This window comes from Gadus chalcogrammus, unplaced genomic scaffold (genome assembly GCF_026213295.1).
Source record: "Gadus chalcogrammus isolate NIFS_2021 unplaced genomic scaffold, NIFS_Gcha_1.0 GACHA062, whole genome shotgun sequence".
NCBI lineage: Eukaryota > Metazoa > Chordata > Actinopteri > Gadiformes > Gadidae > Gadus > Gadus chalcogrammus.
In genome coordinates this window covers 30,282-49,463 of record NW_026613497.1, presented here as the reverse complement: position 1 = coordinate 49,463, position 19,182 = coordinate 30,282, and the positions used below count along the sequence as shown (strand labels likewise).

The following is a 19,182-nucleotide window of genomic DNA, read 5'->3' as shown; positions in this document are numbered from 1 at the left end:
TTTTTGTTGTTGGTTTTTATGCGTCAAAGCGAAGCCATGAGTGCAAGAAGATCTGTATGTGTAGCTCGCGACTGGAAGTAGATATGTAAATTCCCATGTAGTGTTTAACCTCATTGTGGACTTGGCTGAAGCAGCGCAGATTTCACCATGAGGAGTAATGCACTTTAACCATATTAACAGTGTTAAAACAGTGTGTTTTGAGCTCCCCTAAACTTCTGACGGTCTATTGATCCATTACATACATCACTGGTATCTTTAAGACTAAGCTTCACATGCGCATCCTCTCTCCACCCCCTCTCGCCTTCCCCCCTTTCTCTCTATCTATCTTTTCTCTCTCTCTCTCTCTCTCTCTCTCTCTCTCTCTCTCTCTCTCTCTCTCCCCATCTCTCTCTCTCTCCCCAATCTCTCTCTCTCTCTCTCTCTCTTTCTCTCTCTCTCCCCATCTCTCTCTCTCTCCCCAATCTCTCTCTCTCTCTCCCTCTCCCTCTCCTCTCTCTCTCTCTCTCTCTCTCTCTCTCTCTCTCTCTCTCTCTCTCTCTCTCTCCCCAGCCTCCTCTCTCTGTCTCTCTCTCCCGCCCTCTCTCTCTTTCTCCCCCACCTCTCCCCCCACCTCCCCCCCATGTCTCCAGACAGCAGCAGAGTGCCGGGCGGAGGTGTCCCGGGCTGCTCCGACGGGGAGTTACCAAGCCCGGCTAATGAGGCGTGTGATTGGTCCCGCCCTCCAGGACAAGGAGGGTCTTTAGGGCGGACATGATTGATCGTGACAGGAACACAATGGGCGGACCCCGGTGTCGGAGGGGTGGCATGGGTGTACGTAGTTGACCCCCCCCCACTGGTGGGCCACCAGCGACCCACGGACCCCCCCCGCCCCCCCCCACCACCACACAATAGGTGCTTTGCATATGCAGTTGCAGACGTGTTATATAGATACACAGGAGTTGTTTAGACGCGCGCCAACGCACACGCGCTCGCGGGGGGACTGAGTGGAGACACGTTGGTTCGGGGCTAAGTGGGCGCACAAGGGAGGGGCTTCTGGGGATGTAAATGAAGAATACTGTTGGGGGGATTTACTGGGATTTCTGGCGATCGTTGAATCAGATAGTGGCGCTGCCTCGGAAAAAAATGCAGTGAAATAGAATATTCATATTATTTCTTTACTTGCACACACACATATATTTTGATTGTTGCACCCGCTTTGCTAACTAGTTAATGTTAGCAAACGAATATATGATATCTGATTCCATATCTGATACATATACCTACCTGAGTGTTTCAATAAAATTTAAACATCTTTGATACAGTATCATCATTATTTGAAAAAAAATCAGAATCAATATAATTGAGGAATCATGAAGTCCCCTTTGAGATGCAATACATATATAATACCCCATATGATACAATATCTGCATAACAAGCCAGCCAATGCACTCTTTACTTGTGAATAGGCCTTCTCTTGTATCACCACACACACGTCAGACGTTTACATCAAATCATTATTCATCAGAAAAAGTTCAACAGTTGAACGTGAACATGGCAGCGGCAATCAAAACGCACTTATATTTATTAACAAACTCAGTAAACTCTGCCGTTGGCGCAGTAAACCTGTTACCTCTTCCCATGCCAATGTTTATTCCAACTCGCTTTGCCATTCAACAGACTTTTATAAGGAATCGCCTTTTATGAGCTCCACCTGCTCATATCCACCACGGGCCACGGCCCAACCTATTCCCCCTCCGAGTAAATAAAATGTTAGTCTATTCCTCAACTCCACCGCCATGGTGTGTCTTGAATTAAACAAATGTATGAAAGGTTATGTTTCGTACGAGAGTGATCTGTCTCCATCTTATATACTTATTGTTGTAGGTCCATGTTGGATCTCATCTGGGGAAAAAAATATATATATTTTATTTTAAACAACCTTTGTGTTTGTTGTCCAATAGAAAGCTAAGGGTCGCCTTTAATTAAGAGCTTTTACAGACTACTGTACCGAGCTTTTGGGTTTTTGCCTTCTGCTAAAGAGTTAATGCGTTCGGTTTGTCCAATGTGACTTCCCCCTCCCCTCCCCCCCATCACTTACAGTTTCAAACCATATATCGTGTTATACGTCCTATTCTGAGAGAGAGAAAGTCATGACGTTTACAGCTCCACAATCAATAATATCCAGACGTAATACGTTGGTTGCATATGCAAAAGCAAGTCCTGCCGCTTACAAGTTGCTACTGACAAGTGGGAGAGGCCAGGATTTAGAGAATGTATAAAACGTATTCCGAGCTCTGAGTATAAATCATGCGCTAGATTTAGCTGCACACGTACATTAGCGAAAGAAGAAATGAGAAATCATCATCTTTCATATTTGCTGCTCAGTTCTTGCCAATGATCGTTACACAATGTTGGAGTGATTTGTGTGTCTATGAGTGTGTGTGTGTGTGTGTGTGTGTGTGTGTGTGTGTGTGTGTGTGTGTGTGTGTGTGTGTGTGTGTGTGTGTGTGTGTGTGTGTGTGTGTGTATAAGCACATGTGTGTGTTTGTGTGCGTGGGCATGCCTGGGTGTGCAACAGGAATCTAAACCTCTGCAGTGTTTCAACAGCAATGATTTGTTTTTGTTTTCTTGACAAACAAAAAAAGCAAAAATCTCCATATAAAGTAAAATATAATAGACTCTATAGATAGTAGTAAAGATGCTAGGATTGATCATGGTTTCGTGAAAATCATACCATTGCATCTCTTCTGATTTCCATTATGTGCACTAAAACAACAAGCATGTGAGTCTCCATTTAGCATGACCCTGCTCAGCCCCCTTGCTCTCATCAAGGGCTGCTTTCTTCTTTCCAGGTGAGTGCCTCCTGCTTGAGGAGACCACAGAGGTGTCATGTGCATTCATATGCAACTTGTTATCTTTCAAGTGATCTCCGACTTGGATCAACAGAACAACCACAGCTGTTGTGCATCGTTTGATTCTCCATTCCGTGTGCATGTGTGTATGTGTGTGTGTCTCTGTGTGCTTGTGCGTGTGTGTGTGTTTGTGTGTGCGTGCGTGTGTGTACGTATGCGTTTTTGTCTTTGAGCGGGTGTGTGTGTGGTGCATCCATGTTCAAGATCTAGCTCAGAGTCTCTAATATAAGTGCAAATTTCAGCCTCTTTATGGAGGGCCATTAAAGGTGGGGTTGCGTGGGCGTTCGACTCTCTCTCTCCCTCTCGCTCGCTCTCTCTCTGAAGAAAGAGAGGGGGACCAGGTGTGACATTGTTTTACCAATCGTCCCTGATCAACAGAGCGAGGAGCGCCAACAACGACGTTTAAAGGATTGCACTCCACATAAACCGCATGCCAGGGAGGAGCTCTTGAAGCAGAGATCACAAACAAGGTGAATATTGTCCTTTTTAGTTTGGTCAATTATGTGTTTGTTTTCATCCGTTTTTTTTGTTGTGTTATTAAGTTCATTGACGTGTTGCCTTAAGAGAAGCCTTAATTTTTCGAGTCATGCAATATCAAATGAATAAAGGCTGAAAAAAACTGCAAGCCGCATCCAATTCAACTGCATTCTGATTTATGTACGTGTTTCTTTATTATTCCATGCAAATTTCACATGTATCTTTTTGCGTGTTTGTCTTTGCATTACTTCCCGGGATACATATGTATAGCGCGGGCCTGTGAAATAACATCACGTGTTTTGTGTTAAAGGTCGGAAACAGAGAAAGGCCCGCTATAACAGGAGCAGCTAACCACCCAGTCAATAACAGCAGCCTGCAGCGATACGCTCGCTGTGTTGTTATGCTGCTAAAGCTAAGCTCCTTTGGCGCTGCATGGGGCTTTAGAAGCATATAGTTACAATCCACGGATCCTTCCAGATTTACTTCAACGTTTCCCTTGTAATCTGCGTAAAGAGATCACAACTTGACTTGTGCACCACGAGATTACGGCAGACAAAACACAGAAACTCACTACTTCACTGCCGGGAAAAACAAGCATCAAATAGATGAGGCCGAGATAAAGCCTGGAGATCTTTATATGTATACGGACGTATGAAGAACAACAAAGAAGAGAGAGAGGGGATAACCGGTCCGGCGGTTCGAAGGAGTAAATAATTAAATTAGACCTGATAGATACTATTATGAGGCCATTTAGCCAACACTTTTTTTTCAAAGTGAGTTTCAGTGGATATTGGTTGACACATTTCCCGCATTTTGACATTCATGATCAGGTAAGGGGAAAGGTCATCAGAGGAGGTCGACAGGAGGCAGCGATCAGGAAGGAGCATCGTGGGACGACCGGGTCCGCTCGTCCGCCGTGGCCGTATGAATTAGGAGTCCGAACCAACAGCGTTCAATGACTTTGAGTTGACAGCAACTGCATCGACTCACAAGATTAAAGATAGCGTATGTTTGCTAGAACATGCCGCGTGCTAAACTAACTGCCGCCTAGCCCGTAGCGTGTTAGCTAAAAACAGACGTGCTAAGCTAACCACTATTTTTTGGAGCCTTAACCGAATTTATCTGTGGCACTGGCGCTTTATTCACTTGGAGAAACTCCCAACTGGGAATGTTACCTGATCCAGACACGGACTTCTCTGTCACGGCTCCATCTTCCCTCCCCAGCTCCGTTAGTTACATGGTCAATACCCCCTCAGGATCCCTCCAAACCCGGAGTGGTTAGCCTGTGTAGGCCCGGACTGTACCAACCACGCAATCCTCCCCCGTCTCCGATACGGCCCCAGCCATGTCCCTGGATCATGTTACCCCCACTGTCAACCTGACAAACAACACTCAGGGCCGACACATCTATTCATCCTCCACTTTTCCAGACGCATCTGCAGCGTTTCCTCGGCCAACCCCATCCCGTCTCTGTGGTCCCATGTACGGGCATACTTCCTCATTAAGTCACCACAACAATCTGCAAGCCCTAGCAAAATCAGCAAAAACACTGAGAGAGCATGGACTTCTGAAACTCAAAACGTAACTGTAACCAATCAGAAATCCTCATCATTGGTGGGAAATCCCTCAATAAATCTTCACATATTTCTCAGACAGTATTGATGGCTCCACTGTCCACACATCCCCTACCGTCCTTAAACCTCAATGCCATCTGTGACCCCAGCCTCTCCTTCGAACCCCACCTCAATCAAACAACACAAACCCCCTTCCTTCACCTCCGAAACATCGCCTGCCTCCCACCACCCCTGGCCTTCTGGGCCACCCAAAGACTCATCCATGCTTTGATCCCCCTCCAGAATCGACTGCTGCAACACCAGCCTCTACGGCGCATACGCCAAAGACCTCAACAAATTCCAACACAAACCTAACCAAGCTGCCCGTCTTCCCACTCACTCCCAACCCAAAGAACACATCCCTCCACTGGCTCTCCACGCATGGACTTCAAACTCCTTCTTACCCCTTGTAAAGCTCTCCATCACTTGGCCCACTCCCACCTCTCTGATCTCTCACACCACCATACACCCGCCCAACCCACTGGCACCGCCTACCATGACCGAACCTTGGGCACAAGGTCCTGCTCCGTCACCGCCCCCCTCCCTCTGGATGTCACCCCTAACCCCGTTTCGGGACGCCACCTCTCTCTCCTCTGGGCAAGTCTTCACCTTAAAAGGCATATCTTCAAACTTGCTTTTAATGATTAAACTTGTCTACATTCTCATATCGTCTGGTCTTTCTGCCCAAAGCCGAAATCTCTTTTAGACTGAATGTTGTTTATTATTAGTTTTTTTTCTGACTGTTCAAGTGTCTTTGAGTATTTTGAAAGGTGCGATACAAATTAAATTTATAATTATAATTAAAATAATTCCTATCATTATTCTTATTATTCTTATTATTAAGTGTTATTATAATCTTGCTCAGGCTGCCTTTACAAGTAAGACATGCCAGCATTGGGAATCGAACCCGACAGACTCTGGTGCCCGGGAGTTCTAACCTCCTGAACCACGAGGCCCATCCTGCTTATACGTGAAGGACGTCTTCTTCCTTTCTTCCAGGTTGTCTTGCGGGTTAATTACCCCGTGTGAACTAACAAGGACTCCTAATTGGCTTAGAGCGCTAATGGACAGGCATGCTGGGCCAGTAAAATTGAATCAAAGCTGTAGGAGTGGTCTAGCCCCGGGTCAGAGGCCTGGCAGCCAGCCAAGCAGCCCCAGACCCGTCTCTACCCCGGCCTGTAAGACGCCCAACTGGGTCAGGAATTAAACAAAGACCAGACTTCCCGTTTTAATCTCCGTATAAGCAAGCGTGCGCCAATTATTACAGGGTGTTAACTTGGCAAAGCATATATATCCGATGTTAAATATATTTAAATGTTAGACTATGACTGTAATGTTTTTAGTCGTATTAGGATATGAATCATAACTTACACACATTAATTATTATTAAAATGTGTAAAAATGTGTAAAATGTTTAGCAATGGCATACCATTTATACTTGCCCTTATAGCGTTCATCTAATGGTTTACAAGTAAACAAAGGGCCACAAGGTGATTTGAGTAGCACAGCAACGATTTGAAAAGCACAACAACGATTTGAAAAGCACAACCATGCTTCGGAAAGCACGACAATGATTTGAAAAGCGCAAACAATGCCTAAACAAATTTCCATATTCCCCAGTGTGCACTTTGGAGAAGACGGACACGCGCACCGCTGAATAGAGGACGGACTGAGCGCCGTTTTTCCTCCAAGTCTGTCGGCCTGAGGTGGTGGTTGTTGTGACGGCACTTGTCCAGGCGTGTGTGTTTCCATGTGTGCGCGCGCGCGTGCGTGTGTGTGTGTGTGCGCGCGCGCGTGCGTGCGTGCGTGTGTGTGTGTGTGTGTGTGTGCGCACGCGCGCAAGAGAGCGAGGGAGAGAGGCACACACACCAGACACACACACACACACACACACACACACACACACACACACACACACACACACACACACACACACACACACACACACATACACACACACACACACACACACACACACACACACAAATCCCACGCCCCCTCCCCGTGCAAGCCCTTACGGAGAACACATTCCTCCTGCAGGACCTTGGACAGCAGAGTCACCGCGCGCCACGCGTGTACAGCTGAGCACCGCCACACTCGAGCTGTTACTTTTGTTATGCAAAAGCAGACAACACCACAGCTCGCATCGTCAGGTCAGCTGACGTTGGTGATGGTCAGGCATCGTCTCGCCGCCCACCCCCTTTCACCTCCGCCTCTCCTCTAGTCTCGGGATCAGACGGCGCAACCGACCGCATTTCTAAAGTTTCCACCTCCCAGGCACAGAGGGGCTGCGTGTTCCTCAGGAGATCAAGCGCGCTTTCCCGCAGTTACGAGTGCCGTCCCACCCGAGATATCACACCTTTCTGGGCGTTTCTGCAGAGGATCACTAACCACCGCAATAGCAGACCGAATAGATATTATTTTCTTTTTTTTTGAATATCTTAGGTTTCATAAATTGCGGTTGCCCTTTTTGTGCAGCACTATATTGACCCGTCGTCGCCCAAACAGAGGACCGGCAGCATGTTGCTGGAGCACCCGGGAACGAGCTGTCAGAACTCAGGGAATTTCTCCCGATACGGTTCGAGCCAAGGTAAGACCGAATCAAAAATCTTTTAATATTATCAATTTTTTATTTTTTTTCGAACCATATTTATTTTCGAACCATGAAAATAATAATTAAAATCGTGTCAGAATAGGTGGAAATAGCTTGTAAGGAGACTACAGGTCTTTAATGGATGGTAACGAGCATGAAGCGAGCGGCCCAGCGGGAGCCATGGGCCCTTCGCGTTATAACTGCCATGAAATGATCCTGTCACCGCGACAAACTACCGAGAGACAAGCCATGACCGAACCGAATAAAACAGGATTTAAACACGTTTAAAGTGCACTTTCCAGCTGCTTAATTAATTATTAATGGCAATTCATAAATAGGCTGCAGGGCAGAACGTTGTGTCCTAAATATAACTATGAATTAAAATGTGAAGGACTTATCTGTAAACGAGCAAGCATTAATAGTTTTTTTAAATATTCCTGATAAATTGAACAAACAATAGGTTTTAGTTTATTTTTGTCACGGTTTTGGTTGTACTGCAGTGTGTATAGAGAGCCATGGTGGGCCGCTTTAGGAGAGACGCCATGACTACGTAATAAGACGCTTTGTTGGGGAATCATAAGAACAGATGTGAGGCGCAAGATGTCATTTCACACCACTTCCGACCGTTGTCACGGGGACTTCTGAGACCACCGGATAGTTGTTGTTGTTAAGGGGTATTCCTCACAGTATTCACTGTGCACCACTAAGAACTCTCTCTCACACACACACACACACACACACACACACACACACACACAACACACACACACACACACACACACACACACACACACACACACACACACACACACACACGCACGCACACATATAGCCACGCTACCGCATCCAATATACATGCGCCCAGTGTTCAACAGGTGTCCCCTTGCCCCGGGACAGGTGGGACACCTGAGGTGGATCGCGGGGACTACAATAGCCCCGCGTGCAGACACGTTTCAATCTTTAAGGATTTACCTAAATAATCAATGTCTCCCCAACCCGTTATATTTCACTCGTAGGAGCCTTTATCTTGGGTCTGATATTTTGTTTGAAAACTTAATTCAATTTTATTTATTTCATGGCCTGATTTAATATTCGGGGCTGTTTCTTTTCCAAAAAGAAATTGCAGGAAGGATGCAAAATAAATATTACAAACGAGATAAATAGACCTAATAAGAATTCGGTCCCAAAAAATATAATTTCATTCCAGGCTGGTTTTAACAAAATTAGGCCTTTGTCTGAGAAAATGTGGAGGATACCCGAAAACGACATGAATTAAATCTCATATATGATCTCCATGACTATTAGCCTACAGCAATGGCGGTTTTAGGACGCCGTGTTGACACATTACAGTAGAGGGGGCTCCTCAAAAAATGGAGTGACAAAATAAAACATATGAATATTATTCGTCGTCATCTGACAAGATTTCTCAAAGGGTATACCCAGGTGGAGTGGAGGCCACCCGGAGCCGTTGGTTATTTTCTTCTCCCCAAACGTCTTTTATATATGCTACTGGGGCCCGATGGGGGCCCCGCGTGGACATTGATTTTAGATTCATCAGAGGTGCACGCGGCTCTGGCACTAGCCCTGATTTCCCAGGGCGCTCTTTGTGCCAGAGATCAGTGTCAATAAAATTCATCGGGTCGTAAACCCGATCAACATGCTATTGAACAGCCGATCTCTCCGCTAAATAAACACTTGTTTCTGGGATGCTACGGAAGGAGAACCTACTGGTTGGTTGGAGAGAATGTGTGTGTGTGTGTGTGTTTGTGTGTGTGTGTGTGTGTGTGTGTGTGTGTGTGTGTGTGTGTTGTGGTGTGCGTGTGGTGTGTGTGTGTGTGTGTGTGTGTGTGTGTGTGTGTGTGTGTGTGTGTGTGTGTGTGTGTTTGTGTGTGTGTGTGTGTGTGTGGTGTGTGTGTGTGTATCTATGAGATGCTGCGTTACGTTGTGTATAACTAGTTGAGTAACTATCTGGCTACACTTGGTTACTGGTGAATTGCTGGACAGCTCTTTATTCTAGAAATATGTTACTGAGAGTAACATATTCTAATTGCATTTTCAGTGTAAAGCAATGTATACGACGTTCAACTAAGTTCAAACAGTCCCAACTATTGGCACATTGCGTTTAGTTCAGGGATGTATTTAAATAGGAGGCCATGAATCATGGATGAGGTCATATTTTTAGAAAGTTGTATTCGTCCTTCATTCCTTGGCAATATATGCTTGTATAGTAAACAGTATACATTTCTCTGTGAACGCGAAAGTTTTAACAATGTATTTATAAAAGTAAATAACAACACACAAACGTTGGTTAGTGTATCATCATAGTGTATCATCATACATCATAGCAGGCCGACCCCAGACCTTGTTGAACACGCATGCATGATGCACGGAACGTGCGACCAAGGCCTATTTTACCATAGATATCATTAATATTAAATTGGTTTATGTAAATTACTTTACAATGCAATATATCAACTTGAGGCCTAGAATTTATGGGTGCAAAATCCGAACATCATAAAGGTCTAAATGCCCTAATAGTTTGGTCTAGTCCTACTCGACAGCCTTATTCAAATCACACAGTCCCATCTACAGATACAACTCTAACATGACTGTAACTATTTATTCAATCATAATGCATCAATGTGTTGTGTGCGGTAGGCCTGCAGCTCTACCCCCACTCCCCCCTCCCTATGGGCCGGTTAGGTGATGTTAATCTGCTACCTGTCGCCAAGGAAACGATGCAGCGTAATCATGCGCAGCATCGACTGCAGGACACTGCCCCGCTTACAAACACACACACACACACACACACGTACACACACACACACACACACACACACAACACACACACACACAACACACACACACACACACACACACACACACACACACACACACCACATCACACACACACGCGCTGCTGCGCGCGCGCACGGCAAGCAGACACAAACACATGTTTGGCCGATCGGGCGATAGTTTTAGTTGTCTCCTTTGTATCTGTCCCTGCTATAGTTCACATCTACTGCGGACAGACTTCAGAGCTTCAGATCACTGTACTGGGATATTTATCCATAAAGTAAGCTCGAGTGATGCGCGATGGAGGGGCTTAGCGCGCGGAGTTCGCCAAAAGGCGCACCGAACCACGCTGAGAGGCTCTTGCGTTCTTGACGCAGAGTGGGGAACTCGGGAAAGGTAATTGGAAGATGATAATAACGTATAGTTATATATGTCGTAAGCCTCTGGTAAAAGGGATATACACTAGCTTATTATATATTGGTAATAACCTCAACAGATTTGGCAGAAGTGTCGTTGAAATACAGTCTGCAAGGCCTCATGTTAGACTTTTGGAATCAGGCCTAACGTAACACAGAGTTCTCCGTGTGTATAAGCTGTGCAGGAACTAGGATTACACTTTTTCCTGAACAGTTTTGACAGTCTGGACATATTGGTATCCATCATTTTAATATCTCCAGGACATGGTGCTCATCGCTGGAACCCATTGGGTTATGCCGTGAGACTGGGCCGTGTCTTTCTAGTTTTTCCAACACTTCTGCATTAGTGATGTCCTGGCTGGCACCCTGCCGTTGACGCGATCTCACCCTGTAGGGGCCAGAGGAAAACGCTTTATTAAAATTTCATAAATCTGCCACGAAGTAGCCTACACATAGAAACAAGCGTAAATTATACATTTGATATGGGCTCGATGAATGGAGTCCTCTTCTTAATAGCACCAAAGAAAAGGCTGAACTAATGTCAGTGTTTTATTAAAACCGTCCATCACGATTAATTTAAAGTCACTTTTTTAAGATTAGGCCTACTTTCTAATAGGGAATCAATAATAGTAACAATACAATAAGCAAATACGCTAAACATGAGACAAACCTAAAGTCTGCCTCCTCGTCGTCATTTACAAACGACGCAATGGTCTCTGATCATGATCGTTGATTTATTATTATGATTATAAGGCCTTGTTCAGGTAGCCTATTTATTTATATTGCAGTACAGATTGCCATGCATATACAAAAATATATTATGTATACATGTCAATATATTTAGCGAAAATATGTTAGTTTTTGTCTATTTTATTCTGATGGCGAAGATGCATTCAATTTTGCTTGGCCATTATGTTACATAATGCGTTCTACTCAAGCATGAAGTGGACATGCGTGAATACCATTAGTTTGTAGCCTGCTTTTTGGATAAAGTAAAAATATTATTATCGTCAAAATAACGGCGAGAGAATTTGTAAAGCGTTATCGATAACATGAGACGTATTCCTTATGCCTGATTCTCCATAATTTAGGAAAAATGGTTTTATAATCTTGACTTTGATGATAAAGGGATGGTGGGATGGTGTTGTTTTGCTTGATTTTATGATGGGTGAAATAAGACACGACATTTTGATATCCTCGATGATCGTGTTTATAATACTGCATTGCTATGTTCTAGGCTGTCTATCAACTGGAAAATCATTTTTTATTAAGGAATCGTATATTTCATCAAAGCATTTATCAAAGTTTACGTAGGCCTATTTACCAAAACAAAATCTGTATTTTCATTGTTTATTTTTTTTAATAGGTGAACACTGTAAATCTCAAATAAACTCGGAGCCACTTTTTGCATTTTCAATATTTTTTTTTTTTATTAAATTGAACAAATGATACTATTTAATAGATGGACCACAGAAAAATATATATCATAAGAAATAGCAGACCTATATGCCTTCAAAATATCAAAAGCAAACCCTCATCACGTGTTTGTTTCACAATAGACCAATTTTATATATTTTTTTACGAAGAGCTAATGTGAACCCATGAAGGCTCATAATCTCCTCTCCCCCCAGAGATCCCAGTGTGTGCGGGCTGCAACCAGCACATCGTGGACCGCTTCATCCTCAAGGTCCTGGACCGCCACTGGCACAGCAAGTGCCTCAAGTGCAGCGACTGCCCAGTCCCAGCTGGCCCGAGAAGTGCTTCAGCCGGGGGGACAGCGTGTACTGCAAAGAGGACTTTCTTTAAGTGAGTACACCACACGCTGTAACGATCCCCCTCTTTTGGGGGGTTGATTTTAAGTAAAGTTAATTCGGATAGTCTCACTCATCCTCTTCTCACGGATGGTGAGAAACAAGGACATCCATCCCCCATCCTCACTGACGCGCTCTCCACACCTTTGAAAGCGCTTAAGACTGCATGCAAGGAATTGCATTATTATGTATATATAAGCCAACTTAAGAGGAAAAGCTTTGATGTGATCGTTATCATTGTATTAATCTTGGCCCCGCAATTTCCAAAAGGAGATTTGGGACAAAATGCGCCGCGTGTCAGCAAGGCATCCCGCCCACCCAGGTGTGCGCCGGGCGCAGGACTTCGTGTACACTTCACTGCTTCGCCTGCATCGTTTGCAAACGGCAGCTCGCCACGGGGGACGAGTACTACTGATGGACGACAGCCGGCTCGTGTGCAAGGCAGACTACGATGACAGCCAAAACAGAGAGGTAAGGGTCGTCCAGTGGTAGGTGGTGGTGGTGGCTCCACTCCACTCAACAAGCAAGCACACACACATATGCACACACACCACACACACCACACACACCCACACACACCCACCACACAACACACACACACACAACACACACACACACACACAGACACACACACCGCATATCATCAATTAATTATTGTGAAATACAACACCCCGCATACGTTTCGTTATTCTGTTGGAACGACCAGCAAAATAACAAATCCAACCACAAATATAATGGGTGTTTTGCATGCTTAATGGGGTTTGACCTTTAATTAAACGGCAGACTGAAGCCCATATTTCACGTGACAATGAGGTCATCGCGCGCCCTGACGCAAACTTTGACCCACCTGAGCGGACTGCGTGGTCGGCAGCCCCCCGATCGATCGCAACGGACTCGTTCTGTACAAGAGGCCACTGAAGCCCCCTTCAGATGGTGTAAGCGTTTGTGTGTGTGTGTGGGGGGGGGGGGGGTGCTCTTTCGTCGACCAACTCATAAATTACGAAGGACCCGTTGGTTTATATTTGTTGTGGTTTTTTATCTATTCAAAATAAGGGAAGAAATATGAGGGGCGCACCACAATTGGGTCTAATACAGGTTGTCAAAGGAGTATAGATTGTGGTATGGCTTATTCTTGTAGCCATATATATTTTTAAAATACAGCTAAATTCGTGTTTTTTTTAAGAAATAGGACAGACCACCACCAATAGTGTATTTAAACAGTTATCCTCACTATTGTCCGTGTGAACAGCATTTTGTAATAACAGACCAAGCATGATCATGCTGAAAACTTTCAATTAGCTAAAGCATGGATTATGCAGGGATAACAATATATCACTGGGCTGGAAACCTAATGACTGTTGCACTGAAAAGTGGCCTGTGTTTTGTGTTGCTATACTTCTGTATAAAGACCTTCACAGCATTGTGCATAAAATAAAATTGTGCATTAAACATTCACAGCCACCGTTTACTGATAGGCCTATAACAGCGGTCCTGTACATTTTTGTATGAAAACTATAATGATATTCTATCTCAGCCCTTAGGCCTATTCCCAATTAATTAGTACAGGCCTTCATATTTTCAATCAAGCGCAGGGCCATGTCATAAACACACAATAATACCACTAAACCGAGTCCTGCGGTCTGCTGGAGCATCCGAGGCGTATTGGTGCACTGTTCCGCAGCCCACATCTGCTGTTGAATTTACTGCGGCGCACTAAGCGCTGATTTACGTTGTGAGTTAACAGAGTTTTCAGGAAAAACCACACAGCGTTATTTTACTAATGAGACGGGCCGCTATCACCTTGGACCGGTTCCATTGGGTTGTTGGTTTTGTAGTTTTTTCCTGCTGTTTTGTTCTGTGCTTGCTGTGTTGGCATACACGGGACGCATTCTGGATACTAAAAAAATACACAAAACAACAAACGAAAGCTAGTTCTAACGAATCAGTTGAATATGGGTTTTTAAAATAAATAATTATTATTATTTAATAAAGCTATGAGGCAATCATGGACTGCAATAGGTGGTGCATTAACCACTTATAGGCATGTGCAGCCTCTATGAAAATATACAGGCCTACTATGCTATTATTATTTTAACACGTTGTTTTAAGGCCTACAGTAAGGCCTACATCCTTTTACCATACCGAAGCCTTCCAGGCTTATAGGCCTACAGTAGGCCCATTATAGACCTACTACAGGCCTACTAGGGCCTACTTTAAGGAATCCAGGCTATTGCGGGCTTTCATCCATGATGCGATACCCTTGTGTTCTCCCAATTGGCAGACCAGTGACTGATCCTTCCTGTGCGTCATTTACATTTCAGAAGCCGACTCGACTGCCAAGCGGCCGCGAACCACCATCACAGCCAAGCAACTAGAGACGCTGAAGAACGCCTACACTAACTCACCCAAGCCCGCCCGCCACACGTACGGGAACAGCTCTCCTCCGAGACGGGCCTCGACTGCGGGGTCGTGCAGGTATGAAGAGACTAGAGTGTATTATTATCCATTAAAAGCCCTTCCATTAAGGGCGGTATATATACCGCGCTGACTCAGTTTTTATCAAGGGTTATGTTGCTTAAATTGTGGTGGTGTGGGGGGTGGTGCTGGTTTGATACATATATATAAGTACGGCTTCCGTAGCAAAGTCACAAGGTTAGGGTTACTGATTACTGCACGTGGTCTGTGAAGAGAGGGCGTTTATCGTAGTGGTGGTTATGTGCGCTGATCGCTTGCGGGGATAAAAGAGAGGCACGAGCGTCCACGTAGCTGTTGGTTAGTCCGCGGGGTTCAAGGCGGCCATAAAGGGGCTGACTTTAGGTGATATAGGCCTACACTCGAGAGAGCAGGTACAGTAAACGGATCCTGAACCAGGGACCGTTTGAAAGCCTGTAAGCAATGTCGAACCAAAAAAGTAGGTAAATTGCATTGGCCGATATTATTAAACACCAAAAGAAATAGCCTATAATTCATGAAAACGAATGTTTTTATTATTTTATTTACTTACTTATTTATACATAGTATTAATATGTTACATTTTATTTGTAAGCCTATATTTTCATTTGTATTCTTATACGATTCTTCCGTTATTTTGCATTCAGTTTTTATTACCTTTTTCTTAGCCGCTAAATTTATCGTCCCGATGTGCGAGGTGCGACCACCACGCAAGGAATTTGCATAATTCAAGTCAATGGGCGACCGGGGAGTGGTGGAGGCTGTCTGCTCCACGGGGTTAAGGACAACTTGTAGCTGTCCGCGAGTTAATCACGTTCGCGATAAATCTCGCGAGGGGCCAGGGAGTTGTGAGCATCGGGTCTTTCTCACCCCCCACTGCCGTAAAGTCCTTCCGTCTGGGTTCAAAGGGACGTGCTCCGTTGTAGTGCAGACTGTCCTTGCATCAAGCAATTTCGAGTGTGAATGCGGTGCCGTTACAAGGAGGATAGGACTGGTATAATTAGACCAATGGTAAACATCTGGGCCCTCCCAAATGTTTTACAAGAAGAATTCCATTTCAATGCTTTAATGCACCTTGAAGGCTTTAGACACAGGCTGTATTCTAAATCGATATTTATATAAAAAATATATATCAATAACAAATGTTTTTTACCTGAATTTATGATACGTTCAAAGAAGCAAGGCTATAACTTGTCGAAGATAACAAAATTAAACAAAACTAGGAATCAACATGTAATTTTACATTTTGTGTTTAAATTACTTAAATTGAGTAGGGCTATTGTCAGTGATATGAACAAGCTTGAATGAATGAACCTTTCTCTACTGGGATAAATCTTAACAAATCTCTCTCTCTCTCTCTCTCTCTCTCTCTCTCTCTCTCTCTCCTCTCTCTCTCTCTCTCTCTCTCTCTCTCTCTCTCTCTCTCTCTCTCTCCTCTCTCTCTCTCTCTGTCTCCAGGTGTGGTTCCAGAACCGGCGAGCGAAGGAGAAGCGTCTGAAGAAGGACGCGGGCCGCCAGCGCTGGGGCCAGTACTCCGCAACATGAAGCGGTCCCGGGGCAGCTCCAAGTCGGACAAGGACAGCATCCAGGAGGAGGGCATGGACAGCGACGCTGAGGTCTCCTTCACAGGTACACAGCCCCCCCCCCCCCTCTATGAACCAGGCCGTGGCCAGGGTCCCGCCAGAGTAGCAAAGGAAGGGAGGGGAAGTGTTTTTTTGTGTTGTAATGTTCTTTTGTGTTTGGTATTGATTAAAGTGCACCGTAGGGGTTCATAGGGCATCCACAAGCTTTTTAATCAGTGTAAACAAACGACGGTATGTTCCCGATCATTTCAAGAGACGATGGTTATAGTGAGCTCAAGTGCAGGCTGCTTGCATGTTGTGAGGCCATGAAATACAAATACAGAATTTACTAAACCCTTTGACGCTTAAAGTGTTGAGGAGCAGAAAAGGGTTTCAAATGGACTCCCAGCCTAAGTTTCGTTCCCAAGGTCCCCTGTGTCTCCAGCCTACTTGTTCCCTCCCCTGTCCTTGGTGCATGTTATCAGTGTTCCCTGTCAGCCCATGTAGCTCTGGACACAGCATCTTCCAGTAACTCAATGGACTAGTATCAACCCTGTGTTCCCCTCCCCCAGACGAGCCCCCCATGTCGGAGCTGGGCCACACTAACGGCTGTACGGCAGCAGCCTGAGCGATTCGTCCCCGGCCATCGGGGGGCGCCAGAGGGAACAGAAACAGCAACAACCACGGCTCTTCCTTCCCCCTGGAGCACGGCGTCCTGCCGTCCCAGGACCAGTTCACGACATCCGCTCCAACAGCCCCTACGCACTGCCGGGCTCCCCGGGCTCGCTGCAGGCTCTGCCCAGGCACCCCCCTTCGTCTCGGGCCTGGTGTACCCGGAGTCGGGGATCTCGATCATGAGCCAGGGCGGAGGCCCGGGATGAACCCCGCCATCAGGGGCGTAGCCCTGGGCCACGGAGCCAACGGCCCCACTCCGACCTGTCCACGGGCAGCAGCGGCGGCTACCCGGACTTTCCCGCCAGTCCTGCGTCCTGGTTGGACGAGGTAGACCACGGGCAGTTTTGATTGGTTTATTGAGAAGGATTTTGACTTTTTCCCCTTTGGTGGCGGTGGGGGTCGTAGATGAAGCTATGAAATAGTCACGATGGACTGCAGGTCGCAGGAAAAGAAAGCACTCGGGTGGACAGTTCGGCGGGGATGTGTTCGGATCTTTGGTTCGGTATCACCTCATATCAGGTTCAAGTTCAATTCGCTTTCAGACAATACAAGAGAGTAGAAATGTCAATACATCAACGCACTTGCCTCTATTTCAGCCTCCGTCAAACAACATAATGTGAAAAATCCAGAATACTTTGGACAATCTTGTCGGAATTGGCACGATAAAACTACCACCGCGCATACGGACTCTCTCATGGACCGTTTCAAACCATAGTTACAAATGAATTTTTTACCCTACTGTCCCAATCTCACCTCCTTTGTCTCGTTTTATACATCTCAATGTCCTTAGGTGCAGATTTTGGTTCAAAAGTCAACGTCTTAGGTGTCTGGTTGTTGCCAAATGTCTATATAAATAAACTACATATATATATAATATATATATATCTATATATATTATATATATATATATATCTATATATATATATAATGGTTGAACACATTGGGGAGACTTTAATTTTTGTATGCAACCTTTTCGGACATGACTCCCTGAACACGAGGACTTTGTGCTTGAAGACGGAGGTAAAAGACACAAGTTGTCTTTCTGAACGGACTCTGGCGGTCCAGTCACTTCTATGCATTTGTGTTCTCATCATGTCTCGTTACTTAAGTTCCACTCAAAGCAACCCCCCCGTCTCAAGGCCAGAGTTTTTTGGCCCACCCGGGCTGGTGTCTATGTGTTTGTTTCTGTGAAAAGATGTTTTATGTCCTATTATTCTCTCTGGTGGCGATGATGATGATGATTGAAGATTATGATATTCATGATGATTATGCTGATTCATGAATCATGATGCAGGTATTTAATAAATAAATTTGTCAGCTAAATTCAAATACTGTTTCTTTAGTGTTATGCCAGTTTGGAGTGTAATGTGATTATATTATAGATTTTCATAGATCTATTATATACATTGCTGAAAGAATCAATGCATACAATGCACGTCTTTATGGTGAATCACACATCTTTAGGGATTTCCTAAATATTGTCCTAAAAAAATTGAATATTCATATTGGAAATTAAAACAACGCTAAATTATCTTGTCATCCCGACATCCCAGACAAAACAAAGATATTTTTGGATGTTGCAGGCCTGTAATAAAACAAGCCAATAATTTATTTCGGCCAGGCAGCCCTATTGCTTAAAGAGCAATAGTCAAATTATTTTGGGGGAGGGGCTTTGGAAGAAGGCCTGAAGGGAGGAGTTTACATTTTTTCAGTTCAGATACTTCAAAATGTAGCTCACTCTACACAGGCTTTTCAGAATTGCTTTTCCTAGCTTTGAAACTTCAATACTTTGTATTTAATTCAGGCAGCATTAAATACAAATGAAAAGGGCAAAGATTCCTTAGACACATACACCCTAAGAACTCCACTTTCATGTCCCCAGCAAGCTCCTATAGAA

General features: G+C 44.8%; 1 pseudogene; it reads left to right on the top strand.

Moving 5' to 3' along the window:
- Positions 1-7,501: 7,501 nt before the first annotated feature.
- Positions 7,502-17,633, top strand: LOC130378048 (LIM/homeobox protein Lhx3-like; annotated as a pseudogene).
- Positions 17,634-19,182: the final 1,549 nt, after the last annotated feature.